Source organism: Lactuca serriola, chromosome 8, assembly GCF_051521515.1.
Source record: "Lactuca serriola cultivar US96UC23 chromosome 8, Lser_US96UC23_V15, whole genome shotgun sequence".
NCBI lineage: Eukaryota > Viridiplantae > Streptophyta > Magnoliopsida > Asterales > Asteraceae > Lactuca > Lactuca serriola.
This window is the reverse complement of record NC_136415.1, coordinates 89,275,461-89,299,640: the sequence shown is the minus strand read 5'-3', so window position 1 is coordinate 89,299,640 and position 24,180 is coordinate 89,275,461. Positions and strand designations below refer to the sequence as shown.

Sequence of the window (24,180 nt, the reverse complement as noted above, 5' to 3'; positions counted from 1 at the left end):
GACTAAAAGTTATAAGTTTCTTGGAATAAAATTAGGTAAATGTTGATGGTTAATTTCCCTTTGGAAAATCTGCATTGGGGCTATTGGAAAAGTTTAGTCATCATTATTGATTAGATATCAAGGTTTGTCCATATATCTTGATCATGATGAGCATAAATTTAACAAACCAAAGAGAAAAACTTATATTAAAATGTCTGATTACTCAAATATATTAGAAAAGAATATACATAAGAGAGAGCAGAGTGATTATAAGGCATGGAAGAAAGTAAAAGTGAAAGAAGGTGGCAGGCATTGGTGGCTGGGTAATTAAAGGTGAGATCTTTGCGTTGAAAGAGCACTTATTGTTAAATTTAGCGCACCTAATCAAAACAAACATATCACAAGAAACCTTCAATTCTAACAGAAAACCTACAATTCTAATAGAATTTGGGATTATGCTGCTGTTGAGGTCTAAGTGATGGAGATGGAGCATTTTTAGGATTCAACGGAGCCCTCGCTAGAGATAGATTCAAGTTCTTTTGGTCTTTCTTTCTCTTCAGTAAATGATAATTAAATGGAGGGGTATAAATGTCCATACACACTTTTTTCAGTATATGAATAAAAAATCTTAGTGGAAAAATCACAACCCATTGACTATAACCGACACCATCGAGGATACAAGACATCCATAAATCCACATTCTCTATTTGATACCATATCCCATATGCCAAAGGATCTAATCAAAGTACTCCCACCAAATAATAGAATAGCACGAAACAGATTTCGTCTAGAATGTTACTCCCAGCAAATAATAGAATAGCACGAAACAAATAATAGAATAGCACACAAAGTAACAAATAAAAAATTGACCTCATTATTAGAAATCAAGTTATTGAAGATTTGGAATAAATCACGAAATTCGAAACTCCCCGTTATCCAATAAAACCCTAAAATGCCTAATAATAAACCAACATCGCCAACACGGAGTCAAAAGCCTTGTCAAAGTCAACTTTGAATAATAACACCTTTTCTTTATCTTTTTTTGCCCACGAAACAGATTTCGTCTAGAATGTTTCTCCCTTCAACATATGTCGATTTTACTCTATCAATGTTTTTTCCAACAACTGTTTTTAATCTCGTGGCTAGGAGCTTCGTGATGATCTTATAAATACAAGCGATCAAACTGATAGGACGAAAATTGCTCAACTTAAGTGGATCTTTGATTTTTTGGGGCTAGAGTAATGAATGATGAGTTGCATCCTCTATCGAATCTCCCATGGTTTTCGAAGTTCTTAACGCGAGACAATACATCTTCCTAAACCATTCCCCAATATTCTTTTAGGAATTTAAATCTGATTTGATCTCCTCACGTGAAAAAGAAATCTCCAATTTTGAGTTGTCATGTGAGTCAAGCATTTGAACTTATAGTTGATTATCTTGGGACGTGAGGACCACCGTTATTTAAACATGTTTTCAAAAAGTTCAAACGCCTCCTTTTAAATTAGTTTAGCATCGGTGTTCTAGTTTCCATCTATTATAAGACCCTTGATTAGAGATCCATGTTTCAAATCTAAAACAACCATTTTTCCATCTTAACTATTTGTTTAATTCCATCTCTCTGTTCTTGTATTTACATCTCAGTTAGAGCTCTAGATTCAACCAGTGTGTCGATGTCATCTACCCTAGTTTTGAGTTTTTTAAGATCGCCCATTTCTTTAGGATAGTCTAATGCCCTCCACTTCTTGATAAGAATTTCAACTTGGCTAAGAGATACGCATAAGTACCATACCCCTTAAACCTCGTCCATGTGTTTTATCCATTATCTCGAAACTGTCTCTGAGCATCTAATTGTTGAAGAAACGAAAGGCACCCGGGCCAAAGTCTATTACAATGGTGGACAACAAAATAGGGCAGTGATCCAACACTTCACGAGGTAGCATCGTAACAGATATTGATGGAAAGGTGTTCGTGAAGTTTGAACAGACAAGGAATTTGTCCGGCTTACTTAACTTCAAATCATCATGACAAAAGAACGTGTATTTGTGTCCACCCATTCGAAGGTCAACAAGACCAGCCTCCGGTATGAATTGATTAAAACCATTGGCACTAGCATGACAAAATTAGGAATTGAATCGTTCTTTGGTTCGCCTGAAAACATTAAAGTCTCCAAATACAATCCATGTGCCAAAAACTATGTTCTTCATCACCATTAGATCGCCCTAAAGTTTGATTTTTTCTAGATGGTGGTTGAGGCTCATACATATTTTCAAAGATGGTCAGTTCTTGAATTCCATCCCAGTGACCCACATTGATCCAAAACCATCTAGATTTGATTGCTTCAGTGACTTGAAATAACCGAGGATCCCGAATATTTATCAATCCCCCTGATCGACCGCAAGAATTGACCATGTCACTGTCAAACAAGTCCGAATCCCAACAGCCTCTAGTGTCTATGTTCTCTGAATTCTCCGTGTGGGTTTCTTGAATCCCAATGAACGAAGTTTTATGCTGATTCCTTAGTCTTCTCACCTATGCAACCTTATGGTCCTTACAGAGGCCCCTGATATTAATAGATAGCCAATTTATTGAACACATTGGGCTCCACTATTCTCACCCATGACTTCCAATAAAATCGAGTTATCTGCATCAATTTGGAAGCCAAGTTCTTGACCCATTGTTTTTTTTCTCCAATTATAGGGAAGAAGATGTTCATTCGTTGTTCAAGGGTGAATATACATCCCCATCGGTATTTTGGTTTCGATTTAGATCGATTGGTTGAGTTGCAGTGTTAATGATCATTGCGACCGACACGTTGGGAAGGATAATGAGAAGAAAGGGGATTGCTTAGGGCACCGATCTCGTTATCCATCTGAACTAGATCAGGGAATGGGAATCTTTGGTGAGAAAGGAAGGTATCAGAAATTGGATCAACTCTTTTTCTTTTTAACGAAGATCTGCCCACCATATATGTTGGAGTTTCTAACGGGCCCATGAAATTGTTGGAAGGGAATGGGCAGAAATACCCAGACGACACAAGCATGTTTAACAGACCACCACTATTAATAGTCTGGGCTGGGGAAAGGAAGGGCCCACCAATGTTTTCACCGTTATTATCCATAGGGAATGGGTCGTAATCACTGGATTTTTCAGGTTGCGTACCGGCGGAGGCATTATTCCTATCATCGACATTTTTGTCGTTATTGTTTGGTTTGATCTCACCATCTTCTAGCATATCATCTTCTTCCACCATCCATGTATCTGATACGGCCTCATCCTCATCTTCATCGTCGTATTCCTCCTCCTTTTCAGTCAGACAAACTGGAATGGAACCCAATAGTCCTCATTGAACTCAATGGTACCAATTCTAAGCTCTTTTCCATTAATTGTTACCAATATTTCATCATTAATCCTCTTTCTATGATCCGTTAATATACTAATTTTTGCACAATACAAATCAACACGACTGGGTAGTTCTTCAAACGGGCGAATCGTCTTCCCATATTGTAACGTCTATGTATTTAACTTATAATTTATTCCATTTTATAGAGCAACACGACGAGTTGGGAGCCCCAAACTCGTCGAGTAGAGATCATAAGGGTCGTGTATTTTAAGTAACCTACTCGACAAGTTGGGAGGCCTCAACTCGACAAGTAGGCTGGCAGATATGAAACCCTAATTTTCGGTGTTGGCACCCTATTTAAACACCTTAATCCCAAGGTGTTGGCCTCATTTCCAGCCTCCAAGTCCCTAACCCTAGATCTCGAAACCCTAATGCTATTGTGAGAGTTTGTGATCCATTTTGAGTGTTTTTAGTGTGTGCTTGAAGCCATTGGAAGAAGGAAAAGATTAAGGACACAAGAAGGAGTTTATAGATCTAGAATCTTTGCCTCATCCACGACATTTTGCTGGTATAAAGCTTGAACATTGCTTTGTAGTTGTTTAGATCTTATTTTAGGGTTATTTTGATTGGTTTTAGTCCACAAATCATGGTCCTTGGGAGTTGGGTTTACACTTCAGATCTAAGGTCTTGAGGGGTTTTCATGGCATAAAGGTGCCAACTTTATGGCCATGGAAGTCCCATGCAACCTTTAGACCATCATTTTTGTCTTTGGTAACTTCTAATGGCCATGCATGTAGAGAAAGCTGGGACTTTACGTGATCTTATTGTCCCTAGAGTCTAGATCTATGACCTCATGGTTTATCTTGTAGTTTTGGTGGTGTTTGGATTAATTATTTGGCCTTTTGGGTTAGGATTTGAGCTTAATCCATTTAGGAAAGGTATTAATGGGTAAAGTTGGAAACTTTACTCTTCTAGAGGCATTTCCATTCTAGATCTGGAGTTTAGAGTGTAGATCTGAAGAATAAGGGCTTAATGCATTAAGAGGGGTTAAAAGACTGAAGAACTCGACGAGTTGGGTTGAAGTGTCCCGATTCTGTTTAAAAGGAAGAGTTGGATCGCAATTTCACGATTATGTGATTTATGGAAACCCGGCGAGTTGAAGAGTAAACTCGACGAGTTAAGTTAACTCTAGACGGAGAAAGAAGGGACGAGTGTATCCGGGCCATGATCCGATCCATATTTTATCTGCGACCATAAGGTGAATCAATGACCTGATTGAAGCCATTCTAGCCACCATTACTTTCGAAAAAGTCTGTCTTTACTTTACCAGCTTCTCTAAGATATCAATCACTAAACTAAACAAAGTAGCAAAAATCCGGAGCGTTGACTTTACCCTAGACTTGACTCTGACCATGGTTGACCCTAAAGAGTTATGAGTATGAAATGGCAGCTAAGGGATTATTTTGGTTTAGGGATTGAGTAGAGCCGATTTTGGGGCAGAGACGTTTCACCTATCATCCGACATTTGAGGTGATTTTCCTCTTGGTTTGAACGGGTCGAAGGCACCAATTTCGGCATGTGTATAGTTTGTGTTTTGATTAGTAGCTAAGTGTGGGCAGGGCTCGTATCTTACCATTACTTGAGTATATGGATATGGAATGGTAGGTTTTGGTTATACTTGTTGTCTGTGTGATACTTGTTTGTATCTCTTAGTTAGTTGAGTGTGGGCGGGGCCCGAATCTCACTATTAGTTGAGCGTGGGCGGGGCCCGTATCTCCTAGTTAGCTGAGTGTGGGCGGGGCCCATATCTCACTAAGTGTGGGCGGGGCCCGTATATCATAGGGTGGGGCCCATTATCTGAGTGTGGGCGGGGCCGAATCTCCTTGAGTATGGTCGGGGCTCGTATCTCCTAGATGCATGTTATGTGTATGGTATGTGATAGTTTGGGGAAAATTCACTAAGCTTCGTGCTTACAGTTTTCAGTTCTGGTTTCAGGTACTTCTGGTAGCAAATGGAAGAGCTCGGGATGACTGAATTGCACACACCATGATGTTTATCTGGAATGTTTACTCTGATATATTTGACATTTGTTTAGATATGGATATACCGTTTATGATGTTTTGAGATACTATGACTTATGTTCTGATGAGATGACTTTAATAACTATGGTTTATTTATGATTTAAAAATGAAATTTTTGGGATCGTATTTTATGAGTGTTACAAGTTGGTATCAGAGCCTTGGTTTGAGGGATTTGGGCACACTCTCGAGTGTGTCTGAACTCAAACTAAGGAATTAGTATGAAAGTTTTCAAAAGAAAATTATTTTTATATAAAGAAATTTTTTTAAAGAGAAAAGAGTGTGGTGCATGCAATCAGTGGAGCTCAAGTAGGTTTTCCCAAGTTACCCATACACGTTTATTTTATGATATGAATTGTGAATATGTGAATTGCATGCCAGATTAGGGATAAGGATCTAGGAAGGATGCCTTGTATGCCTACTGTCTGAGCTTATTGAACTGCATGCTAGTACTGATTAATTAGTGATATGATGGCCTGATTAGGATATGATTGGTTTTGTTTACTCGATGCCTGAATGCTGCTTGTTATGTGCTTTTAGGAGTTCTAGTTATCTTTAACTAACTAGTAAACGAATACACTAAGTTACATATTATGAGGACTAAATAATTTCAAAAGGTTAGGTTTAGCATTATTTCGCAACTCTCGTTTGAGTCTAACCGTTGTAAGGAGAGACCTCTTATTCGAAGAATTATCTGGTCTTAGTAATATGTAATGGTATTCGTGAGCTACTTAGGGAAAGGTAGCATGGACTTCTTATGTAGCTGATGGCGGAGAGTGGGTCAGAGATTACCCTAGGGTAAGCCTAGGATGAGATTAGCACTAAGAGCAACGATAGTGAAAGGGACTTAGTGGAGTCAAGGCAATTCCCGAGGAAAGTACAGATAGATCTGGAAGGTGGTATGTGCCCGTACTACTGAAAGCAGAGGATCCGTACTCGAGTCAATGAGGATTGAGATAAACCCAGGGAACTTGTAGTGTGTGTGATCCCTCGAGTTATGATGAGTATTATGATGATTGTTATGGTGTATTTTCGGTATGGTGATGCTACGCAATAGACCAGTTGGCAGTTTTGGCACCGACGAGGGATCAGGCTCAGGCTCTGGAGCCGACAGCTCGATGATCAGATGAGGGAGTTCATTTCATCTGAGATCACGCAAAGTATCATGGACCAGACTCCTGTGATCTTCGGTACGATCAAGGAGGGCATTTTGGATGAGAGGCTGGGTGCAGTCCGCACTGAGATGGCGGCCATGATGGGGGAACACACGATGACATTCATGGAGTTTCGAGCTTATGGAGCTCCATACTACCATGGGGCTAGGGACCCCATTGCTAGCAGCAGGTGGTTAGCAGATGTCACAAACACCTTTCGCACCAGCCGTTGTCCCGAGGGTGACAAGGTCCCACTTGCTTCCTGCCTTCTGAAGGACACGACGCGGGATTGGTGGGAGGAGGTTGGACGGGCTATTAGAGATGATGCCACTATTAACGTGATAAATTGTAGTGATTTCTCGACCAGGTTTAGGCCCGAGATCGCACCTGTGATCGAGGTGTAGCAGCTTGCGCAAGAGTTTTAGGATCTCCAACAGACGACTGAGACGATGATTGAGATCACCGCCAAGTTCGGGGAGAGGGCCATTCTTGTACTGCAGTATGTGGCAAACGACGAGATGAAAAAGGCCCGGTACCATGAGATGTTGAGGAGCAATATTCGGCAGTTTGTGAGCCGATCCTGCTGCAAGACATTGGAGGATATGATAGCGATGGCTCGGGAGAGGGAGATTGATTTAGAGATGGAGTGGAAGAGGAAACCAGATGCGGCGTCTGGCGTGGAGGGTTCGGGCAAGAAGCCCAAGGTGGATTCCCGAGGGAAGAGCCAGCAAGGTCGAGGCTGCTATGACAAGTGTGGTAGGACGCACGAGGGGACGTGCATGGCGGGTAGTTCGGGCTGCTTTAAGTGCGGCCGAACTGGTCTTGTCAGCAGGGATTGTACTACTACCACCACCACCACAATATCTGGTCCGATTTGCTTCCAGTGCAATCAAAGGGGCCACAAGAGGTCCCAGTGCCCGAGTTTAGCAGCAGCAAGACAGGTGGCGGTTCCCGCTCCTGCTACATTGAGGATTACCGATGGCCGTCAGGGCCGGACTGAGGTGCCTGTGGCGAAGAGTAGAGCCTTCCAGCTGACCGCAGAGGAGGCACATGCAGCTCCCGATGTTGTGATGGGTATGTATCTTCTCCTTATCTCTTTATTTATGTTGATTGTTGCTTATGGTTATGTGCTTCGTTTTAGGATCGTTCTTAGTGAACGACATATCTGCTCTGGTATTATTCGTTTCGGGGGCTACCTGATCTTTTGTATGGCTCGCGCTTAGCAAGCGATTTGTTGGAGCTCCAGGGGAGTTGGACTACCCCCTTGACGTAGATATTGCGGATAATAGGACCGTTCGGTTCGCGAGGGTTCACTGGGGATGTACATTGCAGTTGTTCAATGAGCAGTATTCTATGGATTTAGTCGCTATTCCCCTGCGAGGGAATAAGGTTATTGTGGGTATGGATTGGTTGAGCCCCAATAGGATAGTGATTGACCGGGAGCAGCAGCTAGTGTGAGTTCGAACCCCAAGTGGGGGAGGCTTGGTGATTCAGGACAAGTTGAGCCCCATATATATATATATATATATATATATATATATATATATATATATATAATTTGAATATTTAATGCACTAGTTTTTTATTTATAAGTCCTAATTTATCGCATCTAAACCACACCTTACAAGCAGTGAACCCGATCGAGTATAGTATAGCTTTGATAAGCAAGGGTGTCGAACACAAGGGGAACGGTAGTGAATTAATTTAAAATATTTGATTATAGGTTACAAAACACACGAAAGGAATAAAGAAATGTTTATTAATTCTCAAACGAATAACTAATAACAATTCTCGATAAACTGACAAGAAGACAATTCTCTTTAGGTACTTTGGTTTAGATAAATTACTTCTTAAATTAATGGCTAACTACTGATACAATGGATAATTATTCATTATTTACCGATTCCTAATATGACTAGTGTCATGGTCATGACTGCTAATCCTTTGATTTCAACACAATTATTAACTCATTGATCAAGTGAACAAACAATCATGCAAATCAGTATTTGGTTCGTATTAAGCAAGATTTGATCTTATTTAACTCTAATAGTCTTAAAAGTTAAATCATGCAGCGAATGGTCATTCAACTCATGCATACAAATTAAAGTTCATTACTTTATTTCCTAACCCTAGGTTTTGGTCAAAACTCTAGTCATAATCACCAATGGTCGTTGGACAACTATGATTCAAACTAACATAGCTAGATGGTCATATAAACTTTATTAATTCAACAATAGGAAACAAAACATCAATCTTTAACACATATGGATCTTCAATCAAATTTGACAAAATAAATTAAATAAGAATAAATAATCCAAATAGCAATTACACCAATAATTTGAAGATTCATTCAGTCATAAGCACAAAGTAAAAGGTTTTAACACCTAAATCAGAAAATAAACACATAATGACATCACAATGGAATGCAAACATGGTCACAATAACAAAACCACATGATTACCGACATGAATCCGCTCTCCAATCCCATAGATCTTCACTCTTGTCAACTTAACGGCCTTCCGGCCACCTTCTAGACCCTCAAAACGGTCAAATATATGTTACTTGTCGACTAAGGATCGATGGTAGTCGGATGCTCTCTTCTGGTTGGCCGATATCCTCTATTTATAGCTTTTAGAACCGACCTACGTATGTTGGGCATAGGTCGAATTACACTGGGCGTAGCTTGAATCCCTTTGCGATTAGAAGTCTGGATATCTGCCCAATAAGTTGGGCGTAAGTAAATCTACGTTGGGCGTAGTCTTTGTATCACAAGTACGCTTAGCGTACGTAGCATTACGTTGGCCAAAATTGCATCCTTCAACATTTTTCTTTCTTTTTGCTTCTAAGCCCGATTTCCGCTCTATTGACAACTAATAGCTGTAAATCATAATTCAAAGCACTATAAGTACCTTTTAGTTCTTAATAAGAATAATAAAGGCTAAAATAATAAGATATAATGTTTAAAAGTACACATATCAATATATATATATATATATATATATATATATTATTTTTATGAATAAGCAAATTTTATAATAAAAGAATATGATATAAATAATGGATGTCTTAGGCTGGTGGGTATTGTGTCACACTTTTCACGGTTCACATCAGCACCACGTCATATTTGCCACACTACTTGCCACACTTGTCATTTTCATGGCGTGGGTTGCCACACTAGCTACCTTTTTTTATATTTGTTTATATTAAAAATAATTAATTTAACTAACTTAATTTAAAACAACAATTTCATTAAAATTAAAAAAAAATACAACAAACACACCCAAAAAAAAACAAACAAAAAAACTTAGAGTTTAAAATAAAAAAACATAAAACTAAAATTACCAAACCTAGATAGACCTAAAGGAGATCTTCATTGAAAAATTTACCTTCCAAATCGTCGATCGATTCTGCGTTAGGATCGATGTGGTCGACATTCCAAATATGGTCCATCGAGTCCCTACGAAGAACATGATACGTCTCAACATCATGAATTATTTGTTGGATTAGGTGTCTAAGTTCATAACTATTTCTGGGATGTACTTGACCCGGTCGGCATGGTCCATTTGGGTTGCATGGCATTACAACACTTGGATAGACTAAATGAGAAAAAGGACACTTAAGGATTATTAATATATTATAAGTTATAATATATTAATAATATTATTCAATTAGTATTGATCAAAGAATTAATTTGGAATTAGTTAAGTGATAAAAAAGAGACTAATTAAATATATGGGGTTGATTGTGTAAATAACCTATTGTTATATAGTGGGCTAATGATCCATGGTTTGTATGGATTGGGCTAAAACCCATAAGATGCTCCATGGATAATCCATGGAGGTTACAAACCCATGGATTATGGAATATGAAAAGCCTTGACAATTAGGGTTTACATGGTGTAACCCTACTTGTGCCACAACTATATAAAGACCCCTAGTCTAGCGAAATCGGCACTACTTGTACAAGATAGAGGGCTAGCCGATTTTGAGGTGTAAGTGAACTTCTCTCAAGTCTATTCCAAGAGTTGTAGTGGTGTGTGAGACATTTGAGGCATCACACTTGAGGTGCTAGGCTCACAAGGTTCTCAAGGAATCCAAACTACAAAAGGTATGTTCTTTTCTAGCATTTATGTTTAAAAGTTCCCCATGGTATGCTAGATAGGTTAAAACCTTGGAAAATCAATTTTGCATGTATCATAGTAAAACATAGATCCAAGGTTTCTAGGGTTGCATGTACACCTTAGGAGTGTTAGAATGCTCAAAACGCTTCAGTGGTATCAGAGCCAAGGCTTGTTTATTTGATACTTGATGCTACATGTTTTTCCAAAAGTTGAAATTCTGCATTTTTTGCATCTGATTGCTCACCACGACATGGCAGTCTTTACCACGGCGTGGTGATGCGCCTGTATGCAAAATTTCGTGGTTTTGCTTGGTATTGGATGAGGATCATTACCCTAAACTGTTTTTTGAACCTTAAAACCTGTTTTTTGATGTGGTAATGATTATGCTAATCCAATTTCAAAAGTTATTATCAAAATTTCAAGTTTTATATGGCTTATTTATGATTCTTGAAAATTGTTGATTTGCATGTTCATGAACTTATGAGTTTAGAAGATCATAGGAATTATTTGTAACTTGCTTGTTAGTTCAATTCTTGATCATTATGTGTTTTAATGGAATCCATAATTTGTCCTCAAGTTATAGATTACCAAAAGTCACTCTTTTAAAGTCCATTATGAAACACATAGGTTACATAAAATGAAAAGTCTTTCATTTTAATAAACCATTAACTCATAAGTTATGAAAGATGAAAAGTTTTAAAAGTTACAAAACTTGCCCTCAAGTTTTGGAACATGTAAAGTCACTCTAAAAACTTTAGTTCCAATCCCTAGAATTTTAAAAGTTAAAATTCAACCCTTATACTTTATAATATTATAAGTTAATAATATATATATATATATATATATATATATATATATATATATATGTATGTATATATATATATATATATATATATATATATATATATATATGTAGGTTCAAATGTTTTTCACATCTATCGTGTGCTAGAATTCACCAATAGGAATTTATTATTAATTATATGTATATTAAATGTGATCCATACTTATAACTCATTTTTTTGGAAACTAATTAAATTCGTCATTAATGTTAACAATAATATTCTTTCATAATGAATTAATATCTAGAAGAATGAGAGTGTATTCCAGCAGTATGAGAGTATATTCTAGTAGAATATAATCTCGTTCTTCATATTCTATGCAACTTTATTGTAGTTTAAGCAAGTGAGTTCTGAAACAAAATACGAACTCATATATAAACACCTAGATGCGAATTCATTCTGAAAGAATGTTATTGCTGAGATTAATGACAGATTTAATTAGTTTCCATAAAAAGAAAATTATAATTATGGATATCATTTAATATACATATAATTATGGAAATCATTTAATATCTATATTTATTTAATTAAATAATTATTTAATTTACTAAATTCCTATTGGTGCATTCTAGCACACAATAAATGCAAGAAACAAAATAACCTAGCCCTATATATATATATATATATATATATATATATATATATATATATATATATATATATATATATAAGAACAATTCGTTTTACCGTTAGTAGGCCTCTTTCACGAAGTCGTTCTATAAGGGGGTATAAGGTTGTTGCCTATAAAATGGAAGCTTAATGGGTGTCCACTCTCACCCACCGCTTCCTTGACCGATGGGGGGTCGTTAGCCTTACGGGTAAGACAAGGACTTTAAATTCTCATTAAAATTATGATGAATGTAAAGTAACTAAATGTTTTTATAAATTCCCAATCTTAGTTACTTTAGGAAAATGTGAATTTGGTGCTAACCCATGAAATTACACTTTACACTTTGCTTAAGTCGGTTAGTGGAGCACGTGTGGTTAACCGGCACACTAGCTTGATTTCACAAGGTTGGCAAAGGGTAACTTAATGTTTATCATAGTATCGGTGAAGCGTGTGTGGTTAACCGACACATCGATTGGGGGGTAAACATTAAGGGTACCAAGTAATTTGCATGGTTACTTCACACCTTGTTTTGTGATCCTCGGCATCCCAGTCACAAAACCTGAAAGGCACACTCGAGATTGAAACATGCCATTGAAACATTCAATGAATCTCAAAAGAATCTAGGAGTTTCAAAACCAATTAAAACCTAATAATTTATTTCGTTTTTCATGGTGGAAATTGGTGAATCTTCATTCACCTACCTTCAAATATTTTATAGCTTGGATTACGACATCCCTTTTCTGAGTTATAAAATATTGTGTTGGGTCATTGCCTTAATATTTCATATTGGGTGTTATATTAAGGACTTAAATTAACTAACTTGAATATCTCCAATTGTAGATGTCTGGTTTAGACAACTATGATCTTCCCAAATCTCATGGAAATCATACTTCTCTACCTCCACTTCCTCCATTTATTCTACCTGACCTACAAGCTCGAAGACTGGAAAAATTCAAGGTCACTCAAGCCCTACTAGCAATGAAACATAAAGATGGAAGACATGTGTGCACTCATTTCTTAGGAATGAAGTCACACATTGACAGGTTGAGAATGTTGGGTGTCGTTGTCCCAAGGAAGTTGCCAATTGACTGGATTCTTCAGTTACTTCCTGAGTCATATAGTGAGATCATTAAGAACTATTATGTGTCAGATCACGACATGACCCTAATAGATCTATCTTATTTGCTTGTTGATGTTGAGTCAGAAACGATGTGGCGCAATGGTCAAGCAAATATGGGTGGAAGATCTATTTCTCAAACTTCCATGGACATTGACAATGGTAACATTGGAAGTCCAGAAAAGCTTTCTCTTCCCAATGGAAAGGGATCGGCCTTGGTCAACCCGGTTGACCAAAAGGTAAAGGGAAAAGCTAAGTCTGTGATAGTCCCGTGTACCATTCCCAAAGAGTCTATATGTTTTCATTACTACTAGAAAAACAGCCTTTTACGACGCTCATTGCGCGTCGTAAAAGGCTCAGACGACGCGCAAATGCGCGTCAAGGAAGGCCCTGTCATAAAGAGAGACGACGCGCATTTACGACGCTCATTTACGACGCGCATTTACGACACGCATTGCGTATCAAGGAAGGCCCTGTCATAAAGGAAGATGACACGCATTCGCATGTCGTAACCTTACGACGCGCGTGTTAATGACACGCAATGCGTATCAAGAAAGCCCCCGTCAAGAAAGGTCATGTCGTAAATGAAGACGACACACATTTTTGCGTATCGTAATTTTAAAAGTTAAAAAAAATATTATTTATAGATTTTCTAATTTTCAAATTAGATTTTCATTTAACTTCTCATATTATAAAATAAAATACCATATACAAAAAATATAATCCATTGCATAAAATTTAATGTCATACAAATAATCGATCCTTAGAAAGATAAAACATATCAATAGAAGTTGTTTTCTGCCTATACATGATTATCACATACTAAATAAAAAGCTTTATTTCATATTCATACATATGATTACATTATTCATTAAACAAATATATACTTACATCTTCGCCTAAAATGTTATTACATGATGCAAGTTGGCCACTTCATTGATGGACCACCAAGAGGAAGACCAACAACTGCCCTAAATTTTTCCAAGATGTGCCCTTACTCATGTCCTGTAACTTTAAACATTTAATAAAGTCAAATATCTCCTAAAATAAAATTGCACAAGAAACCAAGACTGAAATTGGAAGAAGTACATTATAAGTTTGTTTTACCAAAGAGTGGCATGAATGATCGGGTGCTACAAGTTTGTCCAAGCTGCCAAACAAAGACTGCATGTGTAATATTAGTTATACACTTGTCTTCTTAGTTTCATTCACTTGTCTCTTTAAGTGAATGAAACAATATATCTGCAAGAAATGACAGGCTTGAAGAAATGTATAATATTAGTTATACTCATGGTAAAATGTCATAGAATGTAATTGGAGTTCCACAAAATTACATCTATGTATAAGTGGAGTTTGTATCTAAAATGCACATGTTGCTTTCAAATGTAACACAAAACCAAAATAAATAAATAAAGTATTACCTGGACTAGTGTATAAGTGGAGTTAGTATCTTCTTTAGCAACAAAGGAATAAACATCTATGCTATTTTTTGCAACTCTACCACTGCTACTAAAGTCCCAATTAACAACTTGAAGCATGAAATGGAGTGCAGTTGTACAAACTCTTGCTTCTGAGACAGAAGCATCAGAATTTTTAGTTTCAGTAGTAACACTTTGTGCAGCCCCCAGTGCCCAACAATAAAAATTATGTGGAATTAATAGAGAAAAAGAAGAAAATATGAGAAATTGGTTAGCAAAAAGATAATTTTTCTAGGGTCCAATCATGTACAACTTTCAAAATCCTTTACATTTGAGTTTCTTTTGTCCTTTATACACTTGTATGAACTTCATACAAGTGGGATATATAATCATTTTAGTGCAATGCCATGCAGTTCATCTGCTTTATATACTCAAAGCAGAAAACCTCATTCAAAAAAAAAAAAAACCTAGGGGGTGTTTCTTTTTTACTTAATGAGCTTAATTGGTTAAGCACTTAAACTAGACAGATGACTTATTAGGTAAAGCAAAAAAATCTATTTGTCTTTTGGAATGTAAGGGTAAAATGGTCATTTACTCTTGGAACTTACGGTTTATTTGGTTTGGAAACAGACATCATGTATACAATACTTTATCTAGAGAGACATCATTACCCATACAGGACATATTGAGAAAAGAAAATAAACAGCTCCTGAAAATATGTTGTTATAGGAAATGGTTGAGATGATGATAAACAAAATGAAAAACCTTAAGATAATCAATAACATGATGGAGAAAATTCAGACACCTGCAACATTATTTTTTAGCATGAGAACTTTGTATAAATGAAAATTGGTACTCAATAACATGATGAAACATATACCAGTGACTCAAGGAAACTGAGTCCAATGAACTGCACTTCTAGTCCATGGTTCCCAGCAATAGCCATATTTTTCTCAAGCCAACAAATTACAATTAATTTCAGGCACAAAAAAAATGAAGTTTCCAGCTATGAATTAAAAATTATAATAATTAGTTTTAACAAGGATGAATTTACTTCAGGGACTTACCTTAGAGAAAAATCCATCCTTTTCTGCAGCAGTTAGTTCCAACCTACACTAGGGCCAGACAATCTGAAACAGTTAGCAATATTCTTTATTTTTTTAATGGCTAGTTAAGTTACAGATTGTCAACATCAAATAATTAACAGGAAGATATGTTGATGTTGTCTTATAAGCGAACCAAGTTTGTATGTTGATGGTGTAGTTTGAATTGACATGAGTGACCAATAGTATAAGGTCTAGACACCTGAGATGTTCTAAGGATGCTGTTTAGTTTTTGTAAATTATGGTAAAAGCAACCGCTAACAGGTAATAAGCCTGAAAACAAAATAAAAAAGAAGAAAGAAAAAAAAGTTAGCACAAACAGTAGTCCTAGAAACAGAAGCAGAAGGAGAAGTATGGGGAAAGGGTAAAATTCACAAACCTATAAACAGTTCACTAATACACTGAGACCAAAGCAATCCTTCTAGGCTCTAGACCTATAAATATTTGGATAAAAAATTTAGTCAAACTGATGCACTGAAATGCAAATAGAATGGAAACAAAATAAACACAATATTAACCTGCAAGGCTGGAAGCTGCTTTCATAGCCCTCTGTTTTTCTTTATCGTTGTGTACACCCAATTTCACAACTACTTTCTGCAATTGGATACAAAGTAACCAACAAACAAATGTTAATCTCAATAATGAAAATAATGACGCTAAAAAGCATAAGTTTGATAACGGTTTTGAAGCATAGTAGTAGGATTTCTTCTGTGTATGCTCTTTATCTGTAATCACAAGGTTCAGAAGCAATTTTATTTTATTTTTCCTATTTTTGACTACAATTTTTGTACCATAGGTATGATATCAAGATAGAAACAATTTTTTCGTGGAATATCCCTTCAAATGTTGGAATGGTAAATTTAAAAAACCAATTAACAAAACTATTATTTGCTGGAATGGTATATGTAAAGAATCAAATTTTGTAAGTATTTAATTAACATGCTCTTTTTATTAAAAAAATAAAAAAAATCAATTAACAAAAAAGTAAACCATATTTACAAAAAAAAAAGACGGATTGTAATCCCATTCTAAAACTTGATGGTGTGAAAAAACAGGACACCGATAACAAACATAACCACGAACGTTTTGAAAAACTGACTGTTGGCAAATTCCCTAACAGATTTCAACCCCCACAAAAACAAGCCCTAATAATTCTGTTTATTCCTTAATAGAAACACTCAATGCAAAAAAATTTAAATATATGATGGTAAAAGAACTTACTGAAAGGATATAAGCCTTAAAGCGTAAACGAAAATTGCACAACCTTCCTAGAATCAGTAAAAACCACTATAGTAGAAGGCAAAGTAGGAGAACACAAGGGGGGGGGGGGGGGGGGGGGGGGGGGGTAGGAAACAAGGAAAGGGAGAAAAATGGAAATGTGAATTGTTTAATGTTAACTGTGAATTCTGCAAATTAAAAGGTTGAGAGCATGAACTAAGAAGTGGAGAGCAGTCATGAGACCTGTACGCAGAGGTAAGGCTGCCATAAGATCATATACAAGTCTGTGAATCATGTTGGAGAGTAAATCGGTAAATGTACTTCTATCTTCACGTTCGTTGTCCCAAAATTCTGAGCAATTGACTCCTACTTTTGTCGTTTGCACCAGATCACCTTTATGTACCCTAGGAACGAGCACAACTCCAATATAACTCTCAGCTTCTAATGAACTCACATATCCTCTGTGTAAGGAAAATGAAATGACATTTTATGGTGAAGTCAAATGATGTTCATTATAAAATAAAGAGGTGGGGAGAGGAGATAACCTAAAGCAGAATCTGCAATTGCAAAACATGAGGATCTAGCTCCCCAAATTCCGTTCCTTTGTAGCATTGCATCATTGTGCAGTCGTTGAAATAAGAGAAAATAAAGATACCTAAGAGAAAAAATGGAAGCCCTAATTATCAGAATTAACCAGACATCCAGAAGAAACAAAACACAATGAAAAGGAAGAAGAAAGGTTCTTGTTCGTTTATTGGTTCCAGATAGGATGGGGACTTTAATTTTTTTAGGAGAACCGACGATAGAGGGTTGAATAGGGCCATAGGAGCCATTGTTACAACCTATCAATTTCATTCATGAATTATTATAGGAATAATACAAGAGGCGAGTGTCGATTGCAATTTCAAATGAAGTATTAAAAGATGTTAGACCAAAAACCTAATAGAAGTCGTCGGAGCCAGAACCAACAGAACTACCACTGAAGGTATTATTGACACGAACAGGGACGGGATATAATATGCGAAATAGGTTCACCTCGAGGTCCTCCTCTACCTGATTTGATTCGAGAGGCATGTATTCAACAAGGATTTTTGGGGAATTCGTAGATCCTCAATCCGATTGTACCGGAAGAATAAAGTATAGCGGCGACATCGGATTGAGAAACGGAGGGAGACAGAGCGGCATGATGGTGGCGATGGCGCCAATGGATGTAATGGCGAGAAATGCTAGAAGGAAGAAGATGGGTTTTAGGTTAGAGAGAGAGAAAGGAAGACGAAGACCCTAGGCTTGTTTCATGTTGATTGGAAGTTTCTTGCTGATTAGAAGCGGAGGGGGGGTTAATTCTTCACATAGGCGGGGTTTTAATTTTTGGGGATTTCATTTCCCGCTCAAAACGCGTGTTTCATTAAAAAAAATATAAAGCGACACACTTACATGACACACACTTTATAATAGGCGCCCTCCGTATTTCTTTTTTTTTCTTTTCTAACACTAATTTCAAGGCACGCACAAAAAGCGTGTCTTCTATCCTTCAAATTTTATAAGAGATGACATTACTTTTTGGATGTATGCTTTTGCGTATCGTAAATCACCGCGTGTCATTGTTTGCGCGTCATTAAAGGCTGTTTTTCTAGTAGTGATTGTCAAGAGAAGGGGCATTGGTTGCGAAACTACCCTAACTACCTGAAAGATCTAAGAGAAAAGGAAAAATCAAAAAGGTTTGACTCTGCTTCAGGTAAGTCCACTATTTAACTCTGTTAAGTTCCTTATTGATGATTCTTAATACAAAATGTGACTCGGTTACATTTTTGGTGTTTGGCAGGATCAAACAAAGGGAAGGAAACTTAAAGAAAGACTATGATGAATCTGATCGCGAAGATGGATTTCAATCGCATGGTTCGAAGATCGGATTCTTGAGATACTACTTAGTAGTTATGATAGATTGCTAGAAAATATGTAATACCATAGTTTTAATTTAAAGTTGCATTGTAAGGAAAAGTTTTTTCCGCATTTATAAATAAATAAAATTTTGTTTTATTTTATTATATCTTCTTGCAATGGCATTTTATGAAAAATTTATGTTTGTATGGTTCTAACAATAATGGAAATGTGAATTTGATTCTTTCATTTGTGGTAGTGTCTAAATTTACCAAATAAAGAAGATTCTCATCAACCAAGTTGCAATTGGACCGAAACTTGGAATCATGCAAGTTGTATAGTATGATGAATGAGAATTTTCATCTTTGGAAAATTAAGACTAATTCCTTGTTTACATGTATATGTGAGTCAAGTGAAGGACTAAGGGATCCAATACACATTCTTGTGCACTAGTCAATGTCCACCACAAATGATCGATAAGACTATTCGTCATGATTTACTAAAGTTGAGTAAATATGGTTATACTTACCAGTTTAAGTATAATTTTGAAACGTTGGAAAAGTTTCGATGTATTGTAGGACGAATGAGAGGAATCAAATTAGGCAGAAAGATAAAAGTTTCTTAAATCTGAAAAGATGGGAGAGTACTTTAGTATCATGTTTTGTGATCATCTTAATGATTAAGAAACCATATCACAATTGGTCCTCTAAGGACATCTTAGTGCATTCTTATGGCTAAGAAGAGGAATCATGAATTGTTGAAGTGGTTAAATCAAGAAGAATGAGTCATACTTCGTTCCAAAACAAGTCTTAGAGTCATACTCCAAGATTGTAACTTGAGTGACATATCTTAAAGAAAGGTTTATAACACTTGTCAAATGTAAGAGTAAAATGTGTCCTACTCTTGTATATTTGAAATTGGTAAGCTGTGATGTTTTGGATAAAACAAAGACCAACTAAGACCAATTGTGTGAAGTGTTTGTCTTGATAAAGAATCCACATTATCTCTTGAATATTTGGTAAGTGAGTCTTATATGTCAAGAGGACAGTGGGAGTCTTAAAGATCTTGGAAAAGCTTCCATATCTAATCAAAAAGAAAAACATATAGTTTATCACTAGCACACGACTTGAGGTTTATAACCTATCGTGTTGACATATTCCTATTTCTGTGCCCATTCCAGTTAAAGTTGGCTTTGCATATGAGTTTTGAGAGTTCTCAATTGGTTGCATAACAACTTGGAAGCAATGGCAGGCCCTTGTGCTGCCAGATGGAAAGAAGTTAAGATTGCACAAGTTCAATCCATAAGAGTTTGGATTTGTCACTAACCTTGTCTTTTTTATTATGGTTTTGACAAATTCACATGGATAGGAACACTTACACCATAAAATCTTATGTGTCATAAGTTTTCTCTCCGATTCATGAAAATGATGGTGATGAAACACTTTCACTAAGTAGATTTTAAGTAGATAGCAGTTGTTATATTTGCATTCTCAAAGTCGTTAGTGGAGTGTGTGTGGTTAACCGACACACTAACATGGACTTGTGAGAAATGGCAAAGGTCTAAACACTTGAGACTATGATTACGACATCCCTTTTTCATAGTTATGAAATTGTTTAGACACACATGTGTGCTATCTAAGGAAAGGTGTATGATTTTGATAAAGTTTTATCAAAGCATCTCGTATCAGAAATCTAAACTTTGGTAAGAAGATCAATAAAGTATTGATTTCTAGAAGTCCAGCTGATTTCTGAGTACATGTCAAAGCTAGTGGGAACATAAGTGTCATGCTAATAATCATCATGCAAGTGGGATCATGATAATTATAATAAGTGTTGCAAGTTAGCAATGTTAATTATAGAAAACGAAAGGTTTCAATTGGGAAAAAGTTATTTTGCTATAATTAAGGGAAAGGAAATTATACTTCATTTCAATTCTAAAAGCTTAGATTGAGGTTTTAATCATCTTTAGTCAAGGATATATATATATATATATATATATATATATATATATATATATATATATATATATATATGAATTTTATGAAGGAATGGATCAACATAAGGAAATTCTATATATGGGTCCATTATTTGCGTTCTAAAATTCGATTATGATTACGGTATCCCTTTTCATAATCTGAATTATGAGAACTTGGCAAATAGAAATAGAAATATTATAGCAAAAGAGTGGTCTAGTATCATGTATTTATGAATCATGTCCCATATGCTTCGGATATAGGATCGATTGCATGTGCTATAATATTCATTTGTTCTAAATTTTTCCGAATGCCGAGAGCATTAAGAGGGAAAAGGCATTAGAACTAGATATGACTAATTTGATTAAGCAATTTTCGAGGAGAATCTAAGGTTTACCAAAGATTGGTTGCTCATGAACAATTGAAAGTATAGTGTTAATTTTGGAAGGACCATATTGACATATTCTGAAAAGAGGCAACTCTGGTTAGGAGTAATAGTCAAAAGGGGAATATGGAAAATATTCCCATAGGTGGAAGTTATTCATTAAATCTGTGTAGGATTAGGAAACTTAATGCAAGAAGAATGTTCAAAGCAATGAACTTTGAATATGAGACTTCGTTTCCATGGAGTTGATTTACATTGGAATACTCTGTAATGTCTGTTGATAAGTCTTTGTGACTTTGTGCATAATCATTACAAGAGGACTAATGCATATAAGTTTAGAATCTAACAAATGTAGGTAAATGGCAGGAATTTGGAATTCTTGCATTTGCGGTAAGGATTTGGGAGTGTGAAATGAGTCTCATTGGAGTTATGTTCAGTTGATCTATTTGACAGAGTAAAGATCATAGACAAACTTAGTGTGCCTACTTGGTGTATGGCATAACTAATGTTTGGAAAAACATAGTGTGCATACTTGGTGTATGGCATGACTAGTGTTTAGAAAAAAACCATAGTGTACATGCTTGGAGCATGGGGCAACTATTGTTTTTATTCAAGTATAAAGTTGATAGTTTGAAACAGTATGCAATGAATAATGTGTAATCAATATGGTGATAAACAAAAGATGTTCTATTTATATTTATAAGTTCTGAGACCGTATTTGATTTGATTATTCTTGTGTTTCACTTTGAATGTTTTGACTTCCGGAATAACTAGGTCATTTTTCCCGAATGACTAAGTTCTTCAAACCATCCACAATCGGTCATATGTTGGAAGTAAATATGAATCAAGACTGTCATGAAGCTGGATTGTAGATGTCCAAGGTATGGAACATAGCACGAGTTGCTACAATATTCATGAGTGCTCATAAGTTCTGAGTATTGGATTCAACCCACGCTCATTGGTATCACTTCATGGAATTTATCTCGAGTGATCGTGAGACGGTAATATCATATAAGTCTTCAAACCTAGAGATATGACTTGTTGCCTATGAGTTGGTTATAAATTGATTGTACGAAAACGCATTGGTAACTCGATGTTATAAAACGTGCCTTTGTGTATGATTCAACAAGTAGCAGAACAAGCATATGAGTCGAAGTTTATCGGTTCCTTCTTAGATTAGAAGCGATATCTGGGCCCCTTGATGATTTTGTGTTGATGCATGTACCTGGCCTGGTCAGAACTAAGTTGATGTGTTCAATTAAGTTCTATGTTAAACAAATCGGAAATCGGGAAACAAACTGCTGGACAATTAGTAAGACATTGTTCCATGTATTTGTCCAGCTGATATCTAGAACAAAGTATTATATGATCACTTATGCTAAATGGCGTATGATTATCATCTCTGTTTCGCGAGACCTTGAAAGAGCTACGATTGCTAATCGGTTCCTGAAGTTATTCTTGCAGATATAGTTATTAGACTTATCCAAGGGGGAGAATGGTGGATTAGGTGTCTAAGTGTATAACTATTTCAGAGATGTACTTGACCCGGTCGGCATGGTCCATTTGGGTTGCATGGCATTGCAACACTTGGATAGACTAAATGAGAGAAAGGACACTTAAGGATTATTAATATATTATAAGTTCGAGTATATTAATAATATTAATTAATTAGTATTGATCAAAGAATTAATTTGGAATTAGTTAAGTGATCAAAAAGAGACTAATTAAATATATAGGGTTGATTGTGTAAATGATCTATTCTTATATAGTGGGCTAATGATCCATGGTTTGTATGGATTGGGTTAAAATTCATAAAAGTGCTCCATGGATAATCCATGGAGGTTACAAACCCATGGATCATGGAATATGAAAAGCCATGACAATTAGGGTTTACATGGTGTAACCCTACTTGTGCCACAACTATATAAAGACCGCTAGTCTAGTAAAATCGGCGCTACTTGTACAAGATAGAGGGCTAGCCGATTTTGAGGTGTAAGTGAACTTCTCTCAAGTCTATTCCAAGAGTTGTAGTGTTGTGTGAGACATTTGAGGCATCACACTTAAGGTGCTAGGCTCACAAGGTTCTCAAGGAATCTAAACTACAAAAGGTATGTTCTTCATCTAGCATTTATGTTTAAAAGTTCCCCATGGTATGCTAGATAGGTTAAGAACCTTGGAAAATCAATTTTGCATGTATCATAGTAAAACATAGATCCAAGGTTTCTGGGGTTGCATGTACAGCTTAGGAGTGTTAGAATGCTCAAAACCCTTCATTATTGCCCTCCTTTCTAGGTACTTCGCGCTTCAAACCTCAAAAGCTTGTGTAGGTGGAATGATCTTGTTTTCATTATACTCACATATTGCATTTCCTTCATCTTCAAGAGTCATATTATGCAATATGATATAAGTATACATCACCTTACTCATTTTCTTATCCTCCAAATAATTTGCATGATATTTAACAATAAGTCAATGTTTTTTCAAAGCCCCAAATGTTCATTCAACATCCTTTCTCGCTTTATCTTGAGCTCTCTTAAACTTCAACCTTTTACGATCATTTGGACAAGACAATGACTTCACAAAACAAGCATACTCCGGATTGATCCCGTCGACAATATAGTACTCGTTAATGTATGGTCTTCCAGATACTTAAAAGGTAGAGTCTGGTGCAATCCCATTATACGTGTCATCAAATAACGAATACATGTTAAGAACATTAATGTCATTGAGGGAGACAACAGAGCCAAAGAATGCATGCCATATCCATAAATCATATGAGGCCACCGCTTCAAGTATCACGGTTTGATAACCATGATCACCTCAAGTTTATTACCCTTTATAGGCATTCGGACAACAACCCCATGCCTAGTGGAGCAATCTAGGCCTTCCCAACATTCCAGGAAATTCGTGCACACTTGAATGATAAGAATACATGTAACATCCCAAAACTACAGATAAAATTGTGTTT

At 36.3% G+C, this 24,180-nt stretch overlaps 1 long non-coding RNA gene across 4 annotated transcripts; it reads right to left on the bottom strand.

The window, feature by feature from the left end:
* Positions 1–13,946: 13,946 nt before the first annotated feature.
* LOC145070693 (uncharacterized) lies at positions 13,947–18,301 on the bottom strand. 4 transcript variants are annotated; one of them, XR_013690044.1, is made up of 7 exons: positions 17,522–18,301; positions 17,220–17,437; positions 16,277–16,352; positions 16,138–16,192; positions 14,659–16,031; positions 14,345–14,496; positions 13,947–14,248 (listed from the first exon to the last, which is right to left on the bottom strand). It is a non-coding gene; the product is annotated as an uncharacterized LOC145070693 (long non-coding RNA). The 4 variants fall into 4 exon arrangements; XR_013690042.1 differs by having other exon boundaries at positions 14,345–16,031; positions 17,522–17,631; positions 17,916–18,301; XR_013690043.1 differs by having other exon boundaries at positions 14,345–16,031; positions 17,522–17,631; positions 18,030–18,301.
* Positions 18,302–24,180: the final 5,879 nt, after the last annotated feature.